General features: G+C 33.0%; 1 protein-coding gene across 5 annotated transcripts in view; it reads right to left on the reverse strand.

The window, feature by feature from the left end:
• Positions 1-5321, reverse strand: part of LOC133172565 (anoctamin-7-like) — a 39542-nt gene extending 34221 nt beyond the window's left edge. For 2 of the 5 annotated variants that reach the window (XM_061307485.1, XM_061307481.1), the window contains exon 1: positions 4917-5086. The gene's annotated coding sequence lies outside the window, so the exon portion shown is untranslated. Of the gene's footprint in view, positions 1-4916; positions 5088-5177 lie in introns of those variants that run through there. The other 3 variants (XM_061307482.1, XM_061307483.1, XM_061307484.1) reach the window with 3 other exon arrangements.
• Positions 5322-7487: the final 2166 nt, after the last annotated feature.

The following is a 7487-nucleotide window of genomic DNA, read 5'->3' on the forward strand; positions in this document are numbered from 1 at the left end:
CTGTTAGAGGAATAAGGAGTTTGTCCTTATGTTGGGTGTTTGAATCCCATATTGCAGGACATGGAGACCACTCCTTTGGATGAGACCTATATTCTGAGGTCAGACTGTGTCACAGTAAGTGTTGGCATGAAAAACATCCCTCACTGCTCAATGGCTTTAAGTCTGAATTAGCAACCTTAATATCCACCAGCAATTACTAGTATCCCAACATGAGTAAAATATTCTTGAAGGGAGATAAAGCAACAGACAAAGAAAAATCTAACCTAAGAATAAATTATATGAAAAAAAAATTACAGGAACCTGTATTGTATACATTGAATTTCATATGTGTGCACAGTTTTATGTTACTTTTAACGGATGCCTAAGATGGTATTAACTGTGAACAGCCACAGTGGATTATGAAAATTTCAGAATGGTGGCAGAGCACTGCTGCAGTGCTGTTCTACAAGTTTGCCAGTATACTTATGATATCCTTTCAGTTCAGTTAAGATTATACAGTTGAACTTAGGCCAAATAAAAAAATATGTGTGGTTCCGGTTACACCTCCAAACAAATTAGGGTAGGTAGGTAGTTTTTTTTTTTTTTTTTTTTTGATATACTGAACGTCAAAAATATCATTGAATGTTCTTGAATTAACTATTGGTGATATTGGTGAGATAATACTATTGCTTTCTTTCAAGTGGTGATATTTGTAACTGACAAAACACTTGTACTGCGTGTTGAAACGATGTTGTCAAAGAAGGCCACCATTGCTGAAACTAAAACTAATACTGGAGCCAATGAGGGAAATTGGGGAAAATTCCGGAAATTTGAAAATTGTCAAAAAAAAGATTAGGGTCGGGGGTATAAAATAGGGACGGTCGGGTAACCGGAACCACACATACTTTTTTATTTGGCCTTAGGTATCTCGAACACAGATATCTCGAATACCATGGATATCTTCACTTGAAGTGATTTGGAAATCCCAACTACTTACTCTTTAGTATTTTACCCTGGATATCTCAAGTCCTCTGATATCTCGAAGTTTTTCCTCAGCCCCATTGAGTTCAAGATAGCGAGGTTTGACTGTACCATTAAAATCAATCAACCAAAAATCATATAAAATCCTCTGTACATGTAATATACATTTTGTATACATTCAATTTTATGTATGTAATAAAATCTTATTTCAAAGCAACAATTCTATCATTCCAATAAAAATGTTTAGATCTGGATTCCATTCATGTGACTGCAGCAGTATAAACTAGACAATATATCTCCCAACATATACTTCAGTCACCAGTCACCTTCATCAATGAAATCAATAGACCTCACGGTAAAACTACTTCTAATTCCATAAATATAATAACATATCTATATAAAATCCATACATAAAGTTCAGTATATCTATTACATTTATCACTTACAGTTGATCTTATCTCGACAATGTGTCAATTTGATACATCCTTTTCCTTTTAAAATCCCTGCTACATTACAGAACATCCAGCACAATAGCTGTTTATTAGCTCTTTGGGAGGTAAAACAGCTCAATAAAACTCCACAGTAATGACTACAGTTTGTAAAAGAAAAATTTCATGGATTCCAAAGACAAGTTAACTCTGAAATGTAACATTTATATATTTTTGTTTGGTGAGGATTTTGTACTACTCCTTATTTTAAGAACTGAAGGATTAAATAATGATGCCAGCACTTGTTTCAAGATGTATTGCATGTACTATGATGTAGATTTGTGAAGTTTATCAAAAAACTAATGATTCTAATCTCATAAAAATCATTGATCAGGAGCATTTATGATACACGTATCATCAATGAATAATTTAATTCTCAGCTGCCTATCAGATAAATGTCATAGCGATATGAGATTTGACCAAAAGTATTAAATTATTGCTCTCACCTTTAAGAAGTTCAATGCATATTTTTATTTATTTATTTATTTTTTTATTTTACAGAAGATTTAAATTCTGTAGTATATTTTTAATCAATATAACAAACAAGGGTAATCTGGGTTTTTTTTTTTTTTGCATGGTTTTCCTATGACATATTTTTCCTCGGAGTTATTCCCCTTGGCTGCCATCTTGTAGGTCAAGGTAGTGAATCTTCCTCTTTGAGCAACCAATTTAAAAAAAACATGCCAAAAATATATTGTAAGAATATTTACAATATTGAATTAAAAGAAGCTTTAAAAATGTATATTCATAAGAAAAACAGTGTTATCTTCACCTCAGTGCCCACTATAACAAATTGAACTTGGTTGAATAATGAAGGGATCTGGGGATGTTGACCTACAATATGGTGGCCATGGGAAATAACTCTTGCTTAAATCACCTTGATGGAAAACCATCTATTGTACAAATATGCATCTTCCTAAAGCAATTTATATACATAGGACATAGGTTCCAAGTTTTCCATTACAATTTCAAATTTATCAAACTTAACACATAATGATTAATTCAGTATATTATGCTGAATTCATCTTAATGTCCTTAAATAGAAGAAATATAGAATCACAAATATGGTTAAATCATTATCTTAAGTAACATTGTATGTATCACAGAATCCAGTCTCACTTTTATAGCTAACTAAAAATATGGCAGTTGTCGCATTTAAAAACAATATTTAATGTGATGAATAATTCATTCAGCAAAGAAAAGAAAAAAATTACATTGTTTTCTCTTGACCACAGCAATGAATCACACTAAATTTGTAAGATACAAAACAAAGAAAAACTGGAGACCAACACCTTGAGGTTGAAATTGCAGAAGATTCTCACAGGTAAGAGAAGAGGCTTATTAATTTGATAAATAAAAGACTGACAAAATATCATTTGAAATGAATTTGCAGCTCTACATCTAAACTTTTTTGAGAGGATGGGGGGAAGGGGGAGTCAATGTTCAACTATTTCTCCATCATTAGGATATGATCACTTATTTTCAACAGTGCTGAAATCTTTGTGGAACTCCAAATTTATATACTTAAATCTTCCTTTTTTATGTTAATTGTAACCAGCGAGGGAGAAAATGTGATGGACACACCAAAATTCAAACCCGGGCCCCTAGCTGAATCAAGACACTAGTCAGGTCCTCTACCAACTGAGCTACATGTCGTATCTTGCCAGCAGTGATCAAACCTGTCCGACTGCCACATACCTCCCCTGTCCCTCTATAAAGGTCTTTGCCCATGAAGACACCAACCCAGGTTCTTCTTTGGCAGGTCTTTCATCATCTGTCACTTCAGAGCATGGTCACGGCACCAAATGTAACTCAGACATTTAAGGGTTAAAAATACAATGGTCCAGACCAGGATTCGTTCCCAGACCCCCTGAATCACTAGTCAGGTGTCTACCAACTGATCTATCTCACCGCTGGCCATCAAATCTGCCTATAAACTGCCACAATGTAGAGGCACCCAAAGAATTCTTACTTTGAAATAAATGGTAAGAAATAACTTTGCAATCTTTAAAGTTATTGATTAAAAAATAAATGACTTTAGCATTAAAAAAAAAATTCTGAATACTACTTCCTTAAAGTTGATGCACTGTAGTAAAAAAAATGATATGATGGACATCTAGAGGGATCAAATGGATCTAACTGCAACTGCATATACATACTGTTATCATGGTCATCAATTTATAAAAATTGCAGAGTATCAGAATTGTATTTTCACCTCATATCATTGAGAGGGAAAACAATTCCCTTACTTAATACTGAATGTATATGGAAAAGATGGCATTTTCTTGATTTACAATACCTTATGATGGTTATTTTTGTAAATCCTAATTATAATATTGTAGAATATTCCATGGTTCAGAAATTATTGTTTTAAAGAATGCAATAAACATGCAATATTTCTATTCACATATATCTTAGGTATTGCAGATCCAATTGCGATGCAAAAACTTCAAGCACAAAATCTGATGCATATTGTGGGATCGGATCATGAAATTTCAAACCTATAGCTTTGATACACTGTAACACAATGTGCAGTGTACCTTAGGTAATCTTAATCTATACAAATTGAAAATTATGTAAGAGTGGAATTTATAATGTTTTTTAATGGGTTTTTTTTATATCTTAGGCATTGTGTCCCAGACTCATGCAGATATCCCACTTCATTAATAAACGAAACCCAGATAAACATGATAAATAATACTGACTTGTTTACAAGTCAAATATCCCAAGTGTGGTAAAGTTGAAGACTGAAAGGTTAGCATAAATTTCTTTACAGAAAGAACTTCAATTTAGTTGTAATTCATTTAAAAAAAAAATGCAGTTTTAATTCTTTTTTTTTTTTTTTGTCATTAAACATTGATAATACTGCAGAAAATAATACACAAATGCAAGTACATATGTAACTACAAAATGTTATTCTAAGTATATTTCCAATAATAGCTTAGAATAGCAAACAATTTAAAATTATTCTCTTTAGAGAAGTGGACAGGCTTTTGCCTACATCCACTATGGATGTAGGCGAAAGCCTGTCCACTTCTCTAAAGAGAATGTTATTGGGAGGCCCGGTGTTCTTGGCATTGTGTGGTCATAATCATGCAAACAAGTGTTTAGATATATTTGCAATGTTTATTTGCCAATTACAGAATCCCAACGGAAGAAAGAGGGCGAGGGTCACGGCACGTGATGTTTCCTCCTTTTTAGTGAAATTGAATACACGTGTACTTGCACTACATGTAACTCATTATTTAGCATTTGCACATTGTGACGACAATTTTACTGTGTAGTCTAACTAGGAATGAAGCTTTACACAATCTATATTCAGAAACAGATTATCATTCCTATAATATAGGCTATATTTCCCAATCTATGATCGTAATTTAATAGTCACTACTCAATAAGTTTGTATACATAAAATGCATTATAGTGTATACATAAGGCCATATAATTCATTCTCTGTTTTCTACTTACCTGAAAGATCTAGTCTCGATTTGTGTAATCCCTACTTCGCAAGATAAATATCTTGTTCTCATAATTAAGTTACCCTAACAATGTCCCAGCAGGACAAAGAATTTTTTAAAGGTTTACACGTATACTATCACTATCCCTAAGCCAAGGGACTCCATTTTTCACAAGACGTCTGCTAAGAGATTCCGAATGGAATTCCATTCGGGTACCAGTGTCACATACCCCATTATATATCTCAAATGTCTGTAGAGAATATAGACGTACCTGAATTTCTTTGGATGTATAACCAGTGCAGATCAATCGATAAGCTTGCGACGGATATAACTGTTTGGGGATGAAAATCGATTGAGGTATAGACAGGGATGAAATAATTCATTTCATCCTGTTTCACCGTGTGTATAAAACCAGATAATCCAGATAAATTGAGTTGGCGGATCTAAAATTATAGTTTTTAATACCTAATATTTTAATGACAATATAGTTAAATATGCTACAGCCACAATTTAGAATGTACATATAAGTATAGCAATTCCAGATGTAGATGCTATTGCTCTTGAATAAATTTTTTCAATGGAAATATTAATTTCTTTAGATAAAGTAAAATTGACCGTCATTTTTGAATTTGTTAGTGTCAGTCGACGAAATCTTGTCATTCACTCATTGAAATGGGGAACAAATCCCAACTTGCAAATCCAATTTTTATCGTTAAATCTAAATCTAGGGAAAATAAACAAGGAAAAGGTCAATATAATTACCCTCGCAATAATTACCCTTTTGCAACAGACAGGTGCTTGGAGACGTGACCTCCCCCTTCCCCCGTGTTCCGTACCCCAAGGGTTCTTTTTATATAATTTTTTTTCTATGACGCATCCATAAAGTAATACAATTGAAAAATCCAAAATATAACCTAAAACCAACCTTTTATAAAAATTCACACTCTTTCATACTAATATAGAAATTTTAGTATCAAAGAGTGATAATTTTTATAAAAGGTTAGTTTTGGTTATATTTTGGATTTTTCAATTGTGATACTTTGTGAATGTGTCATAAAAAATATTTTATATAAAAAGTCGAAGAACCCTTGGGGTAAGGAACGCATGAGGGAGAGTCCCCAAACACCTGTGGTATAATTAGTGTTTTGACACAATTCAAAGATCATCACTAGTTAAAGTGTGGACACGATTCTAAGCTTAAGATTACAACTTGGGCTTAGCATCACAAAGCGGAACATTCTTCCTGAATTTTACTTGTTACAGAGAGCATATATCACTGTAGGAAAGCCGATGACCGTAATATAGTTTACGGTCATCAAAACATGTCGGCCGAGCTGACCGGTAAGAATTTTTCATTCAAGATATCAAACATTTGATAGCATATCTGTGTAAATTCCGCTGAAAATTGAATGTACGCTAATGAGAACTTGCTATTGGTTATTATAGCTTACTCGAACTTAAGGAAATAAAGCTGTAGTATGACCTCAAAGTTTTTGAGAATGATGACCGTAACAAAATATTAAGATGACCGTAATCGAGGTTTATTCCGTGAAGTGGGATGACCGTAAATTTATGATGACCGTAATATCAAACAGAAAGCGTCAAAATAAAGATTTGAAGTGTACATGTGCCAAACGTTTTTACGATCGGTAACGATTCTGTGTGCGATCATGCAACTAAGAAAATATGATAAACATGCGATCGTGCAATTTGAAATTCATTAAATACCCTTAACAGTTCAATGAAATATAGTAAGAGTTTACCGATTTACATGGGCTGATAGTCTGTCGAAACAGAACAGGACACCGAACATTTGATTTTTAAGAGGGGGGGGGGGGATTGACAGATTTTCTAATCTTCTGCTTGGGTAATTTTGTCCACATTTTAAGACAGCAAAATAAAAAATTCAGAACTCTTGCTAATAATTGTCTATTGGCAGTCGATTAAAATGAATCAGATACTAACAAAAAGTATTGGAAGGACCGAATATTAGGATTATAGAAAAACAGGTTTTATTGTCTAGGGAATGGCTGTTTAATCACAGAAGTTGGCATACATGTACCTATAAATTTTATCGAAATTTTCAGTAAAAAAAAATGAATACACTATACTATAAAAATAACAATTACAGGAGTTGGGATATCTATCAATAAAACTAAAATTACAAGTGTTATCATTTTACTGAAAATTGTTATTATTGTAGTATTTATATTTTTTATTTACGGGATATGGAAAATTTCGGGGAAATGATTGGTATGTGTCCTTTTTGACATATTTTATTGCTTTCTTACAAAAGTCGTCATGTTACAAGTTTTATGTAAGAAATAAAATATGTCAGAAAGGCCATATTCCAACTCCTGTGGTTTAATTAATGATAGCTTACTCTATTAAACTCAAATCAATTCAAATCTTTATTGCCTCTGAGTTGTGCAACTCATCGGGATATCACAAAATGTGACGGGGGGGGGGGGGGTAGTGAGGCTGCTTTCTTCCACTTTTTTTAAACATAACTATTTACTGTAACAGTTGAAATGTTTATTGAAAAGTTGGTTGCCCTCCCCCCCCTTTTTTGCAGTATAGT

This window comes from Saccostrea echinata, unplaced genomic scaffold (genome assembly GCF_033153115.1).
Source record: "Saccostrea echinata isolate AGI-Se365-2 ecotype Australia unplaced genomic scaffold, CSIRO_AGI_Sech_v1 ptg000054l, whole genome shotgun sequence".
NCBI classification, from domain to species: Eukaryota; Metazoa; Mollusca; class Bivalvia; order Ostreida; family Ostreidae; genus Saccostrea; species Saccostrea echinata.